Below are 17604 nucleotides of genomic sequence, written 5' to 3' on the forward strand. Positions count from 1 at the left end.
ATTTGACAAACTAGAAACCCCTAGGCTTGAATTAAGAGACAGAAAGATGGAAGTCCAGATGGTCAAATCTCACTACACAAAACAAATTGCACAAGCATTCCTTTTAGGGAAGAGAGATATTAATCAGACCATCACTTCTTAATCATTGATCATCTGCAGTGATAACAATAAAAGCTTAGCCTATTATATGGTTTCTAATTAAGTCTGGAGCTTTCAATGTACTGTAAATAATTGGATACTGGTGGAAAACATAAAATACAGAACAAACAAATATTTTGTTATCTCATAAAAGTATTGTGTGGAGTAGATTAATTCTTACTGGAACGTAAGAGGTGCAGATGTGCACTAGTAGGAAACAGGAAAATAATATCGTCAACAAGGGTTACTTGTCATGTTTTGTTCTCTTTGGTCTTAGTTATTTTTCTGAGGAGTTATTTTGTGGTACTCTGTTGCATCACACACAAAGATTACAATGTCAGACCAAGGGATGGTAAAATGATGGCTTCAATGGTTGGAAATATTGACACAACATACAGTGGTCATTAAAAGGAAAACTATGTTCAAGCCAAAACTGGATTCCTTTCAGCCCAAAAGTAAAACTGTTGATAGGCATGTTTTAAATAAAAAGAGGAACCATCTAAAAGGAATTTGTTAGAGACACATTTTTAAGGGAAACACATACAGATAATGCCAATTCTCTTATGAAAGTTTACCTTTGTAAAAATTGTTTTTGTTCTTTTGCCACATTTTAATGTTGTCTTTTTCTGTAGTTTTGAAGTGGTTTCTTGTGGTTTTAACATGCTTTTACAGTGCTGGTATTTCATGACACATCATATCAAATGTTTCCAAGAATCTTTACTGCAGTACACTGGGACAGTCATTGTCCTGTGGGGCAGAACGTAGTGAAAGTATGTTAAAACATTAGAACAAAAACACAAGAAATATCCACATTCTATGCACTGTAATGAATTCACTTCTTATTCACTTTTTATGTATTTAAAAAAAGGTCAAGAGAACATTTTCTTGGACTAGAATAATAAAAAATTGTTAGCAGAACATTCACATCTTGGTGATTCACTCTGTAGAAAGTCAAAGTGTCTGAGCCTCACCCATTCTTAGAGTAAGAAGAAATCACTGAGCAAAATATTTGTTCAAGTACAAATTCATGCTGTGAATGTGATTCTTGTCTCTTCAAGCTTTTTTACACCCAGCTAATGATCACCTCTGTGAGACACCGTTTTTTTCTGCTGCACATTTAGAATCATCCATCCATTTTCTGAATTCTTCATTCATTTCAGGGTGGAGCTTATCCTGGCAAGCAACTGACACAAGGCAGGGTACAGCCTGGAAGGATGCTCCATCGCAGAGCACATACACATACATAGACACACACACTCACAACTAGGGATGGTTTTCCCTGAAGCCAATTAACTTACCAGTATGTTTTTAGACTGTGGGAGGAAACCAGACCACTTGTTGAAAACCCACGCAAACCTGGGAACAACGTACAAATTCTGCACAAATACCATCCCAGGTCGGGAATTGAACCCATGGCCCAAAGCACTGCGAGGCAGCAATGCTAACCATTGTGTGCTGCCATTTTAGAATAGTTCTTTAATTATTTCACAGAGAAAGACAGAAACCTGTTGGCAGACATGAAGGAATGGTTGAAATTTTAGGTATTTGAAATAGCAAAATATAACAAAATCATAAAAGCAAAAAAAAAGTTAAAAATTACAAATATAATTTTTTTTCTACTGAAGCACCATGTTTGGCTGAAACTATTACACTGAACTGTAGAGCAAATTAAGATTTCAGTATCACTATGATAAAGAAAATAGAGGTACACTGACTGCATGCTTAACAGGAAAGCTTTTCTATATATTTTCCCAATATTGTTATTCCCAATTCACTCCAGGTAGATTCTTATGTATAAGAAAATAACACAGCATTGTGAACAATGTGTGGACAAATTCTGTTACATCATTCTCAGGCTTTATCTTCCCCCTCTATACTGCAGACTGGAGCTTCAAATTTTTTAGGCTTCTTCCTAGCACATGGTATTCTGGTAACATGAGAGGAAACAGTGACAAGATCTCAACATCTGCATTCAGCACTGTTTATGTTAGACACCAGTAAATATTTAGATATGGCCAAAGGCTAAGTCAAAATGCCTGAGAAAGATACACTTGACTGTATCATTGCCAGAGTTTTCCTGTCGAAATGCACATAGGGAGTCCTGCGAATTCAAACCATACACAAGTTTCGTTTCCTTCAAAAAGCTGCCATTACTGTCCCAAAAAGCAACTTTGAATGATATTTTTATTTCTTATGAACAGATACGGATCATGCATGCACTATTGTATACTGTAGCACTTTATGTTTTAATTCTTCTTCTTCCTCTTCTTCTTCTATTTGCAGAAATGGATGATGAAGTAATGCCATTTTTTCAGGAATGCATTTAAGACATATTAGTTATTTGTACAACTTAAATAATAATAATAAGTTCAACAAAAAACTAATATGTTGAAATGTCAGAAAATGAATACCTAAAACAGTGGCATTACTTCTTCATCCATGCCTTCAAATTGTATGTCTGGGTCCCCATGTAAATTCAAGTTAAAAGACTACATGCAAATGTATTTAGCCATTTTCAGACAGTGCTGTAGCTGTTGCAGGCATCACCTTATGATACATCTGTGTGATCTGGCACATCTGCCTTGGTGGTATTTAAGGTTGTTGGGATACCAGGGCTTTCTTAAATATTGTTTGGTTTTCATATGTGTTTGCTTTCCACCTGTGACTTCAAGACATTTCTGATGTATTCTTAATAAATCTTTTCATTTGTCACCAGTTTTCACATAAAAATGTTCTTGGTTGCAATACAGTTCATACAATAACACAAAAATGTACTGGGTGATATGTTCATAAATGCACGGCATAGTGATGCAGTGATTTGCAATGAGGTCCCTGAATTACTTGTAAGTGTAAGTTGGAGAAGGAAAACCAGTTGTAGGTAGTTCCCATTAGGTATCATTACGTAATAACCTTTAACTGCTAGATGCACACTCTTACTTTGTAAAAACAGCTTTTTTTAATTCTATAGCACAAGAAAGAAGCACTTTGAGAAGGAGCTACAGCACTTTACTACCAATCTGTGTTGTTAACCACTCATTGATTTATAATCCAGCACATTTTACTTTTCTTATATATTCAATAAAGCCAGAAGGCAGTAGGTCTCCTGCATGTTGTAAACCTAAAAAGAAGCCAATTTTTCTTTTCAAAATTCATGATGTCCTGAAGCCAAAACAGATTTTATTATTGGTTTTATATTATATCCGTAAGGCATAACTAAACAGATTTATTATTTACAATGTATTTCCATCTGCTTGTATGTTATGTGGCTTATTCACACTTCACAAAGTCCCCACATATCCAAAATGCACCCACGATCATGGATGGCCTTCTATACTCAGTTCCTAAGTGACGGAAGCTCATCTGATTTTCTTCAGCACTATCACTTGTAATGGGATCTGTTCTCAGGTAGGGCTGAATAATGAGCTGTTTTCATGCAGCAGCACATTTCCCCATCTACTTCAATATTTAGATATTCCTCATCCAAGAGACCTCTTACAAAAATACACAGGGCTATATAACCCTGTGTTAGATACTTGTGGTGGCTCAAATCTTTTCTTAAATGCCACATTCGTAGGCTATTAACAGAGAAAAGTTTTTATGAAGGGAGAAAAACACATTAGCATTAAATAAAGCTTTGAAATTTCAGTAAATGAACCTTCTGCTAAATTTGTTAATTTCTTACAAGTTTTAAAAATTGGGAAGTGTTGGTTCTCTAATTTGAGTCAGATTTTTGACTGTCAGATTCTCAAATCTCAAAAGATTAAAATCGGCTTGTCAGATTTTTTTATACCATGAATCCAACTGAAAAAGGAAAAATGTCCTACTTGGTAATCTTGCTACCAAGTCCTGTTTGTTATGTTTGTTATGTCCAGTATGTCATGTCAAGTATGTCTGCTAACATAGTACAAACTTGCAAGCCAATTTTGGCCTCCCTGTGGGTCTCAAGCCAGACTTAACAATGAAGCCAGGATATGAGTCATTAACTGACTGACTGGGCTGGGCAACATGCTGATGTGGCACATCTTTTGAAGTGTTTAGTTAATACTGAAACACCACCAGAGTTGAAATTAGCTGTCTAATTCTGAGCTGCAGGATCCTTGTTTTAAATGTTTAGTTGACATGGATTTATTTCTCTAACATTATAAGACTCTTTTTAATCAGTCCTTTCTCTCCCATTACTGATCCAGACATATCCCCCTTCAAAATCACTGGATAGTGGTCTCTGGAGAAACTCATGGTTAAAAAGAAATCGGGACACTTCAGTGTGATCAAAATAAATTGTCATTTATTTAAAAGAATTCCTGCAAAAGATGCAAATGATTTTAATGAGCTTTAGTTCTCCCTTCTGAATACAGCCCAGCACAACAGGAATTTCCCCAACTGCTTTGTAGTGTAGCAAATACCATTAGAATGAGCTCTGACACCATATTCGGAGAGTAAGATATAAGTGAGAAAGTTCTGAGGGCAGAGCTACACTACTCCCCAAACTCAATAATATGTCTGCATTCACACTCCTACCCCCTGAACAAGATTCAGTGCAAATAACTAAACATGAGCATCTAGTCAGGTTTTTATCTAGTCTGATTATCTAAACCTGATTATATAATTAGGTTTTTGAACAGGAATTTTGAAACATTTTTATCTTTCGCCAATTTTCCTGACCCTTGACAGGTATTGCAATATAGTTAAGTTCCTCTAAACCATGTATCAGTTAGGGAAAGCACTAAAAAGTAATTGAATTATTAGCAAATAACTGTCTTTGTATAAATGCACTAAATAATTTATGCCAGAACTAGGATTTGGGAATCTTTGAGGATTGTATTTATGAATCTGGGAGTTCTAAGAAGAAGCCTCTTTTAACTGATTATGGAACATCCAGAAAGAAATATAATGACATATTATTGTTTCAGATTTGCTCCAACGCTTATTTTACTTTGTATTGTATTTTAATATACTTCATGTTGTTTTCAGGTTCTTATTTAGAATCCATACATAAATCCTTTGGAATTCTAGACGAAAACAATACCTTTTAAGCAATGTACTCTGCAATCCACATTTTTGTGGTCTGTGTTCTAAAGGATTTCTGTGAAAACTAGTTTTGTTATAAACCTCTGGGGGAATTTTAAAAAATATAACAGCATACCTAATAAATTTTACCTCTACTTGTGCTCACCTCTGTAGGTGTTCATTGGAGGTGTTCATTATAAAAAAACTTTTTACAATACAGAACAAACTTGCAATGGAAATGTAATCAGGCCTATTCCTGATGTCTCTTTACACTAGGGATATACAGTACCTGGAGTTCTCATGGTCCATTGGAAGCAACATAAATGTTGAAAGTCACTCTTGATTCACTTTGTAACTTGAGAGATTCCATATTAGACAATGGAAAGACTGCCTAAACTTAGGATGGGTAGATTTCTAAGGTCCTCGGGAGGAAACTCTTTCTTTAAATGGGAAAATGTTGTGATGAGACATTTCATCCCAATAATCCAAACATGATGTATACATTTGTGGGGATCCACATCATCCACCACTAAAGTGCAGCAACCATTACTGGTGTTACACAGCAGTCATTAACTCCACCAGCTCCAGTACATAGCAAACCAAGGAGAGAATTAAGAAACTACTTGACCAATAGAACTAAGGGGGAAGTTATATCAGCCAGTAGAGACCGACTGCTTAGGGAGCCCTCATCATGGCTGGGAATTGACATGATCCAGGATCAAAGCCGTGATCAACCATCACCTAAATCCGCACTCAGGTGAGCCACTCATGAGGGTCCCCTGACCTTTATTGTGAGGTTTTGTTAATATCTGGGGGTAGTTAGCTGGAATTTTGAAATATATTTGAGTATAAATTGGAGAAAGAGGATAAAAAGCAAAGGTAAGCTTATGTCTTGTGTTGTGGTGTTTCTGTCTAATTCTTGTTCCTTGCCCACTAGCTTTCTGACTCAGGCCACTTTATCTTACTTTCCTTGTAGATTTTTCCAGGGCTTTCTCACAACCCACCAGGGGAATTTTTTAAAAAAGAATTTAATAGAAGTTCAGACATAGTTGAATCTACTTTTGAATATGCTTCGGATAATTAAGCAATTCCTTAGACAACTTCTTCCCTTCCTGTATTTACAGCACATTTTCTTGTATGTGCTTGGATAGAACTACTTTGTAGTTAATTCACGTCTCCTTAAATTGTATGATAGTTACTCGGGATCTTGGTGAACCAGTAAGGATATATTTCTTATTGGTGATAAAGAGGTGCAGCTGTTTTTAGGGGATAAATACACAAAATTTTATTTTACAATTTCAAGGTGAAGATTTATACCCTTTATGGGTTGGTGAATTTATAGTATTTATTTGACCAAAGTAACAAGCATAATATATTTGAAATTGGTTTTAATTTTTATACATTTCCTCAGCCTGATGATTTTCATGACTTGTAATTTTAAGAATGTAGAGATCAAATAATTAAATTTAACAACTAAAGTCATGTACTGTACTACATTCGCCAAAAATGTTACATGAAGTACCATCTTTAAAACCTAACAGGCAGCAGTCAGGTCAAGGTGTGACAACAGCAAAGCCCCCATCAGACTACACTCAAAAAATATATATAGCAGAGGTAAATTCCAAGTAGAGGTTAATTCCAAGCTGAAAAATAAAAATAATAAAGAGAAAAGACAAAGGTGGGGCGTCGAACCATCTTAAAAATGTAAACACAATACAACCTAAAGAAGGTTCTACAACTGGAACATTGTGCTTTATCTTTTTTGCTTATATATTTCAGTGTGGACTTAATGTCTGCTTGTTCCTTGGCAGCTTCCATAGCTCCCTGCTATTTTACACATTGCTCCAGTTTCACTGCACTTTATCTGGTCTCAGACACCCAGATGGTAAATTCACTTTCGCCACAGTAAATAATGTGACAGCATGTTATACCAGTTACAATTCATTGTACTCTTGTGCTTTCGCTTTACAGTGAAATGGTGAAACACATTTCTATAGATGATACCTGCTACATATTTACTGACATCTGTAATGTCTGGAGTCAGTTTCCAAGGAGAAGACTCCCAGTTAAACCCTGCACTCCCCTGCTTAACGTTTTATATGATTTTCTAGCAAAAGTCACCAGACATGCTCCATAAAGTATACATTATATAAATATATGTATATAATGCTTTGTTGTTGTTTTTGCCAAGGTTTCCTAGCAACTACCAAAACACCGACCCCCACCCATAACTCCCACACCCCTTATTTATAACAACTGTGGAATTTACACAGCTGACTTATTTAAAATTTTCACATATGGTGAGGGCTAATTACAAGCTGTGCTGTCAAGGGGAGATGTCACCTTGTGCCAAAAGCTTTGTTAAAAAAAGAGGCTCTCCTAGGTCTAAAAAATTACACAGTTTGGGCGTTGAACTGTTACATCTGCTGCTGTTAAAAAAAGGGCCTTTGAAAGCCTGGAAACCCCTGAGGTGAGCACATCAGGCAGACTCTAGATGCTTGAACTGCATAAGTCTTCCATATTTAGTCTACTTTAAAGACTGAGATCACACAAGTTAAGACAGTTGGAAATTTTTAGAGGCAAAACTGGCCTTGAAGACATAATTGAGCCAAGAATGCTTGCCGAATCTTACCAAAAATGATTTAAATGGGAGACTTACTTCTTCTGCCAGTGCTGTTTCAGCATTACACTAACTTAGCTTTGAAGACTATGTATGTTTAATACTGAGTTAGAACATACTTTCCTTCATTGGTGAATAAAAAACAGATGTTTTTACGCATCAAACTACATTTTACATTTTTTGGAGTGACGTTAACAGCTGAACTTATTGTTAATCTTAAAACAGTTGTCTTCAATGCAATGAGAAAAATTCTTATCAGAAAGCTTCAAATTCTTGGCAAGGATTATGGCAATCCAGAATCTTTCTTGAATACGGTGTATAGGATGTAAGGTGGGATGACATTAGAAGTCCATTGCAGGGTAAAAAGACACACAATCATTTAACTTGGGCACAAATGTTGACTTAGCCAGCATTTCTTTGGAGGGTAGAAGAAATTGGCGCTCCTGGTAAAAATAGGGAGATACTTTATACTTTATACTCTGCACAAAAGGCAGCCCAATCTATAATGAAACCTAGGACCCTATAGTTGGGAGGGAGCAGCATTAATCACTATGCTATAGTGTTTGCTATGATAAAAATAGTTCTAGACAATTAATTTAAAAAACAGTTATTTTAATAGTCTCTAAAGACACTTTCTTAATGCATAATAAGTCTTTTTCATAAATACAGCTTCGTCTTTTTGTACATTTATGAACATGAAAATAAGAAACTGCGCATTTCAATAAATGATTAGTGCACTTCTTGTGTGCTATTATTTGTTTAATAGTATTATTTGTATAATGCTATTGTATTCATTTATTTTTAAATATTATGCATTACATATTCATTTTGTGTTCTTGACTCAAAGCTCATGTGTTGCAGAATGTATTTTTAAACAAATATTATGATGTTGATTCTTGGTATACATTACTGTCTCACTAGCAGGAGTTAAGTATAAAGCTTGAGAAATAATCAATGTTAGCTCTTCCTACGCCATCTGATTCATACGTTTTGGGAGAAAATGAGCAGAGTCTTCATCCATCCAGTTCAGCTTCCAATGACATCATTCATCACACATCTGGATGCATTTAGAGTAAGATGGTTCAATGAAAGAAGAGCATGAAACATATGAAAACCAGCTTAGAAGAAAGCCCTAAAACGGCCCATGTTAAAGAAAATATACTTGGAATTAATCAGTCTAAAAACCTAAAAAGCAGCCTCAACTGTTTAAATGTTTTTTTTTCATTGTTTAAATCTATTTAACATAAAATGGCTCACTAAAAAATACCTTACGTCACATTTATATTATTTGAACTTTGGAACATTTTCATAAGGCAGCAGTATGTGGTTTCAGACTTTTATCAAACATTAAAATCTTTAAGCCTCTTTTATTCCATAACTGTGTATTTTTAGAATGCACTGTGAAGACTCCAATGTCATTTTTAAGCATGACGTGAAGGATTCTCTACAGCTGACAAAAATGTGATTAACTAAAAATGTTTTTACAAAAATTATATTAAAGCTGAAAAAAAAATGTTATCTTCCTGTCACATAAAATCATTGCCTTGATTTGGTACTGGAGGGTTGGTTCTGCCTGTGCAAGACAGTACAGTTAATCTCTGCTCCTACCAACACCTGGATCACAGCAGTACAACACACGGAAAGTGGTGACCAGTTACATTACATCTGTGAACATTTTAAAGATTAAGCTCTAGAAAATTTTATTAAAAAATGAAGTGGTGTATTTTCTTACAGAAATCACCATAAGAACAGTGTTGTCCTTTATACTGGCAGCAGTATAAGCTACATTTGGAACATATTAAAAAGTTTGTATTATTCCCACATGTAAAGAGAATTTCACAACTTACATTCCTATATGGGGAAAATGAATTGAATCAGTGGAAATCACACAACTGAAGCAAGTTTAAGTGGTATAAAAGTAAAACGTCACTATGCATTTCAGATCTAAACTAATGATGATCTCAACAATATGTGTAACATGCAATGCACTTGCAATATTCTTTGAAAATGTTCGCAAAGTATACTAACATAATGGAAAGTGCAGTCTAATTATTTTTTTATTCTACTGTCTGTATCGATACTTATTGAACATTATAGATAAAAAGTCCTTGACAGTACAGAAATGCCAACAGATGTTGATGTGTAATTGAAGACAGGATATATGTTATAGAGATTACAGTGTTAGAAAATTGAAGAAGTAAATGATAGTTTCAGTATATCTCCAACAGGAGGGAGAAAGGGGAATGGATTACATTCCCAGACGTTTTGCAAATGGAATTTCAGATTTTGGTTTAAAAATAAGTTTTGGGTTTAAACTTTCTCAATACATCATAAGAACTAACAAGGAAGAGAAACTGTTAAATACAATTCATGACCTCATTTCATGTTTCACTTTAATCTGTAGTTGTTAAGCCAGGGGGAAAAACATTGAAACGTACCTCACCTATGTAGTATGATCCTGATAGGAAAGGGTAGAGGGTGAAAAACATTGTAAAACCAATTTATAAACTGATTCAACATTTAAGAAGTAATCCGGGTGAAAAAGGGAAGTTATAAAAGTTATCAGAAGTTATGTTGGGAGTGTTCTGGTCTAAAAATATTGTTCACATTGTATACCTGATAAGATTTAAGACAATTTCCTAAAATCTGAAGACAGTGAGTTTCAGAAATGATGATTTGTTTAGTCATTCTTTTCTTCTTATTTCCCTCCCCTTCTTTAATTTTAAAGTTTATTAAAGTTAATGGTACCAGAATTAATATTATGTTAATTAATAACTTTTTGTATTTACTTTAACTCTAGAAACTATGTGCAACTGGTCTAAGAAAAACAAAACCTGTTAATACCTTAATATGTAACAAGCAAATATTATTCTTATATTTAACTCCATATCCTTCCACAATGCATTCCGCCATATTAACAAACTAACATTGGATGGTTGTATTCATGTTAGCAAGGATGTTCTAATTTCAGTGGCTAGGGAACACGGTGTGACACGGTGACCACAGATTGCCAATTGACTAGATATAGAATTCTTGGTCTTGGAGTTATTATTACAATCCCCCAAGAACATCCCAATCCCCACAACCGTACCCCAACATTAGTCTTACATCATAATCACTTGATCTGTATTCAATATAATTCAGTGGAATTCAATATAATTTATTATTTTTAATGTTGTGTAGCCCCATCAGTCTGTGTTTTTATGGTCTTCAGATTTAGACTGTTTGCTCTTTCATTGATGATGAAAGTAAAGGATTTTCAAAATGTCAAGCAGTTACTGTACTTTTCCTCTTTCAGTGTTCAAAGTCACCACCAGGGAGCAGGCTTCACCATCTCTTCTAAAGGAAAGCCAAGATGTAAAAAGTGAGCACTCGGCCCATTAAACATAAATTAAGAGAGCATTGCAAAAAAATATATCACTGGCATGGCCACTTTAAAAGGAAGTACTTTGGACAGCTGTTTTTATTCAGAAACACAGGGCCTGTCTGGGGAAATTGCTTTGTTTTTTTTTTGTAATGTTTGGCACTGTGGATTGTGCCGTGAAAGATTAAGTGTAACTCCAGGGCCTAGCTCACCATTGGTTTCTTCAGACCCTGACCACCGGTGTGAAGTTATGTACCACTGGAAGTACATACACCCACAGCTTTCCAAGAAATGTACCATGCAGGGAGAGAAGAATTGTAACATTTATTTTCTCTCTCTCTGACACATTCCTTCCTCTCCCAGGATCTCCCCAGCCTTAACCTTTTTCCTTTATCCAAACAACAGGGACATCTCACTCCAAACCAGCAGTTTTGTTTAAAGCATTAATTGCTGCAGTTCCTACGTAACAAAATGATCATATTACAATGGCATGTCAGTGTGCTGCACACATTTCTTCTTGATTTGATTTATTCATCCCCGCCTCCCTGTGTTCAGATCATGAAGTTTGCTGGCTGTACGGTGTTTATCATCTACTGTACATGGAATGAGCAGACTCATACCCTCAAAAACATCTTCATTTACCAGGAGTACACAAATTGGATGTGAGATCGGCAGAATTTATGACTGTCTTTGTTGTATTTCCTACAGTCAGTTGCTGTAATGTTTTGCTACTTAAGACTAAATAATAAAAAAACAGAAAAGGATCAGGCAACCCCTATTTCTGGAATGCACCATCATTGCTGAAGCAGTGAAACACATGTATGATTTGTTAAATTGGCACCAGTGCTCCATCACAACACTGACGTATATTGAAACTTGTACCATTTCAGCCACCTTTGCATAACTAGAACCCTCAGAATATATCAGGATCCAAGTCTCATAGTGGAACCTGCTTTTGTAAACAGCAGAAATGAGAGCATTGCCATAATCATGAAAACATGTTCTGTAGACTAACAACATCCTGGTAGAAGAGTCTTTTGCACTTTTAGTCTTTATTACTTTGCATTCCATTTCAGGTTTGCCAAGACACAAGAGCAAAGACCTCCACTACTGGAATCTCCCAAAGTACCTAAAGGTCATATTAGTTCCACAGAAAAGAAAACTAAAATAAGTGGAGAACAAACCTGCAGATTAGCAGAAGCTTGCACACAATGCATGTCCACTTTATTTAGTATCATCATCATCTCAATGTAGAAAACAATTAATTAATCTTAAGATAAGATCACTTTATTGGCCATATACAATTTCTTGCATTAGGAATTTGTCTTTTCGCATGCCCCAACTTGCTCTCGATGAGACACACACAGGGAGAGAAGCTTGGGGTCAGAGCGCAAGGTCAACCATTTATACGGCGCCCCCGGAGCACTTAGGGTTAAAAGCCTTGCTCAGGCTAGGATTCCTCTGCCAGCTGCGAAATATGTACCAGCAACCTTCCAGCCACAGGCACAGATCCTTAGACTTACATTTTTAAAATTATAATAGTAACAAACTTTTAAAAGGTGCTTTACAGAGCGAAAACAACAAAAAAACACAATATATGTACAATGTAAAATCACAATGAAAGGAGATAGTAGATCAGAGTACGGAATATGGTAGGAACAAAGGGGTATATAACAGAACCAGTTAAGTAAAGGACCTAGATTTGAAAGAGCTTAGGGAAGGTGTCCAGAGCTTTGGGACATAACAGGAGAAGGCCCTGTCACCCAAAAAGTGTGTGTAGGGGCACAGATAGGATACCAGAATTAGAAGAGCGAAGGTTGCGAGACGGGGAGTAGGGTGAAAATAGTTCAGACAGGTACTGAGGTGTCAAGCCATGCAGAGCCTTATAGGTGAGCAGGAGGATTTTGAAGTCGACACAAAATCTGGCAAGACACCAGTGCAAGGACTCCAGGATAGGAGTAATGTAATCATTTGCACTAGACCTGGTAAGGATTCTGGCTGCCGAGTTTTGGACATGCTGGTGTTTGTTCAATGTGGATTTAGAAACACCAGCAAATAAAGCATTACAATAGTCAATTTGGGAGTACACAAATGTGTTGACCAGCTTTATAGGAACAGTTGGCGATAACACAAGACAAAGTCTGCCAATATTTCCAAGGTGAAAGAATTATGTTTTGACAATATGTTGCACATGTGGGTCAAATGTTAAACCTGAATTAAATATCACCGCAAGGTTTATTTAATTTCACCCCTGAATTAAATATCACCCCATTATCATCCACAGATATGGTTACAGCATTGATGGGACTTCAATCTTGTCACAGTTTAGATGAAGCAAAGTTTGAGTCATCCATGTTTATATTTTAGAGATGCAATTAGAGAGGACAGAGACATTAGTGTCAGGTTTGGTATGGATGTAGATTTGACTATCATTAGCATAGAAATGCAATCTTAAAAGCTGACCAAGTGGAAACGTGTAAATGCTGAAAAGCAGGGGGTCCAGTATCGAGCCCTGAGGAACACCAGACTTAATGAGACTAATTTTAGAGCTAAATCCGTCAAGAGAGACAAAGTGAAGGGATCAGTGAGGTAAGACTTGAAACATTAAAAAGCAGTGTCAGAAACTCCAAACACAATCTTAAGACAAGAAAGTAAGATATCATGGTTAACAGTGTAGCATTGAGAATAAGAAGAATAAGGATAGAACGGAAAGCAGAAGCAGAAGCAATGGCTAGTGACTTTGACCAGGGCTGTTTCTGAAACCGATTGGAGGCACATTCTAAAATTTTTGCAAGAAAAGGTAAGCTGGAAATGGGGTGCAAATTGTTTAGATTTTCCAGAGCCACATTTGTTTTTTTTGGCACAGGTAATAGCTAATAGTAGCAGTTATGAAGGCTGTTGGTACAACATCCATCAGTGCTCAAGGATTCATTTATTATTTTGAGGACTATGGGGCAGAGAGTAGTGAAACAAGACTGAAATAAAGTGGTGGAATTGGGATTTAAAAGGCAGGTGGTGGATTTCATATGCGAGAGCAGTTTACTGAGGGATGCAAAGTCAAGACGGAAGTTAGAGAGAAGGGGACCAGTAAAACTAGGAAAGTGAGGAGGAGATGTGGAGGTAAAATGCATTGTGGAGAGAATGTGTCACTGGATGTTGTTGATTTTAGAGCTAAAGAAATCTAAGAATGTGTTGCAAAGTTTACCAGATGAGGCAGGTAATTATGTTGGTTTTGTTTTAGCTGTCTGTTGATGGTGAAGAAAAGGTGTCTAAAAGGTGTTGTTATGGTTTTTTTCAATGATGTAAGAGACGTAGTTGGATCTAGAAGACTCTATTGTATCCTTGTATTCAGACAAGTAATGTTTCCAAGCCTGATAATGTACATTTAGACCAGAAAGACACCACCTACGTTCAAGTTTCTAGGAGACTACCTTCACTGAACGCAATTGGTCAGAGCACTAGGGGACAGAACGATAATAAGAAGTCAATAATAATGATTAGAGTTTTTAAGGAGGTAAGGTGTCAAGGAGAGCTATTAAACATATGTATTTTGTCCTCTGGAGGATCAGAGGTACAGAAATAAGAGAGTGAGGATAAAACAGAATTAATGAATCTAGGCTAACCAACTGATCACCAGTTGCGAAAATGTACAGAGCATAAAGGAAAAGCATTAGAAACAGGTCATCTAGTTTGAAAAGAATAGCTAAGTTGTCAAAGAGGCCTAGTTCAAGGTAAGAAAGGTGAGAAACAAAAGAGTCACTTGCAATAATTGAGTATTCATCTTAATCTGATTTCTTCATAATTAAGATGGATGCACCCTCCACATAATGTACTGTGTGAATGCCAGATCCACAGTGGAAAGAATATACAGTATTAATGGAGGCATCACTTATTTATTTCTTTTGTATAAGTGGGTTGTCTCATTTTTTATTGAAGACAAACTTTTTCTACTGTAAATGAAAGTATCTTTTGCCACATGTCATAGTGCACAGATCAGTTCAGTGGTATGTTTCAGGATCTCTTTTAAAAACCTGCATGGCATTTTTCTATGTTTCAATCACTGTTTGTCATGCATACTTCCAGCCTTGAGTTACAGTACCTTCCAACAGTAGTGCTTTGGCCTCACATTGCCAGATATATTAATACAGTTGGTGTCCTAGAGGGTTATAATACTGATAACAGGCTCAATGTACTATATGAGCCTTGTTAAGCAAACCTGATGTGCAGTAAATTGTGATTCAGCCTATTTTACAGATTTGTTTAGAATTGTATATAGAAAGCATATAATCCCAATAAGAACAAAAAAAAAAGTTTTGTATTTGCTTTAGACATAAAGTTAGTTCCCAGTAAACCAAAAGGTGGGTGGTGTCTATTTTCACATCTAACTTAAACTTTCCTATTGCTTGTTTAAATTTACTCCAGTTCACAGTGTGAAACCCCAAATCCCTAAAACTTGATGGACAGATTTGGTGACACATGTTCCCATGGGTCAAATTCAAATACATGTATGTTGGACAATTAGGACACATACCTCGGTCCTTGAGACTGTGAACATACTGTATAACAATATTTGCCTTAGTGCTGGGTTTGTGTGTTTAAAGTGTTTCTGCATAACAGACTAGAATACCATCTGAATTTGATCTATATTTAATTTTTTATTTGAAATACATTTGAATGTTTTTTCATATTTTGATTACTTGATTCATGGTTGTCTTTTCGTCCCAGACTATCAAATGTCTCTTTAATAAAGATATTCTATAAAAATAGTATCTCAGATGCCTTCCCAAGGCTGATGAGCAGGAAAAGTATGGTGGATATTAAGTCATGCAAGTCACTTGGTGAAGCATTCTGTTGTGATCTTGACACCTTCACTCAATTTGATTTCACTGCAAGCAAACACCTTAGTCTTCACCGATGGCCTTCACTCAGATTTTTTTCAGAAATGGCCTACTGTATATATGGAACATCTTCTCTCGGTCATTGCAAATGAGAACATGTTCTCTATTAATACACGTGGGTGAAAAAAATGATTAAACCAGAGGGTAACCAAAATGTTTAATAAATTCAAATGGTGGACTGTTGGCTTGGAGAGGTCTTTGGTTGTCACTGCTCTGAAATGTTCCCTGCAACCAATCTTATTCCTGTTTCCTCTATGTAAATTGTGGGACATTATTGCTAAGAAATTAATTGCATTTCTACAGGAAATGCAGTAAATGAGATTACTGGACAAGCATGATGCCCTCATTAACTAATGCAATAACCAAGTGTTAATCGCTGCCAACCAAAAAACACTGTAATCAAAACAGCAGACTGTCAATGTATAGCATAAGGAACCATTTAATTCTAAAGCCTGTAATGGTGGAGTATTTGCTTGGTAAAGATCACACTGACTTCTCTGTCAAATGTATTTCAATTCAATTCAATTCAATGTATTTTTATATAGCGCCTTTCTAAACAAGGTTGCCCCAAGGCGCTTAACAATACAATCGACGATACATTTTGTCAATATAGAACAGAAGACCAGAAGACAACGGAGGAGAGGAACCAAAACCTCCTTAGTAAGGAGAAAAAAAACCTGTAGAGGTCCAAGGTCAACTGGTTGCCCAACCCCTCTGGGCATGCTAACATTATATAATTTAAAAAAGGAAACAATGAGGGTATTAATCCATCCATCCATCATGTCTTCTGTGTGTTAGTACTCCATGCAGATCTCTGTAGACCAGTAAATTCCTCCTAAATGATAGCTATATCCATGATGTCCCTCTTGGATCCATGGCAGTGATGCAGCATCCAACTCAGATGGTACCCAGCCCGGGCACCATCTGGACATGTGGGGAGGAGAATAGGATAGTTTGGTCAGAACAGATGTATCTACCTGGTGGGCCAACATAGAGACACACAATGGCATGTACAGCAGCACCAGCAGCCATGGTTGCAGTCACTCTGTCCTCTTGTTAAGATGTTATATCAGGAAAATAAAGTGCTCAGTAGAGGGGGTGTTATATCTTGCCTGTTAAACATAATCAGCAATTATGGACAAACATTTTTTTGCCAAGGTTGTGAATATAATAATGCCTCTGAAGTCACATCCAAACTTCCTGTAAAATTAAAAAACACAGAAATACAAGCGGGCACTGATTTGTGTCCATACTCTAATGTAACAAATCCTGCCCCAGAAAGTGCCCCTTCTCCCCTTTTTAGCCACTGTCCACAAAAGGTCTCTGCACATCTCTGTTACCATTCAATGTGTTCTGGTGTTAAGATCTTGCATTGACACCAGGGTGGGAAAGATGAAGGCAGGATTCATCACTTCAACCTTTCTGAGGCCATTCTGACTCAGCGAATCAACTTGTGGACTACATCTCACAACTCCACTGGGACTTGGACCCAATATAAGCCACTTTCAGGAGCTCCTGACAATTGCCAGCTAATGGATTACAGAACATAAGCAGGGTTACAAACCTTTAGTTAGTTT

The sequence above is a fragment of the Atractosteus spatula genome, chromosome 23 (assembly GCF_055471065.1).
Source record: "Atractosteus spatula isolate fAtrSpa1 chromosome 23, fAtrSpa1.hap1, whole genome shotgun sequence".
Lineage (NCBI taxonomy): Eukaryota > Metazoa > Chordata > Actinopteri > Semionotiformes > Lepisosteidae > Atractosteus > Atractosteus spatula.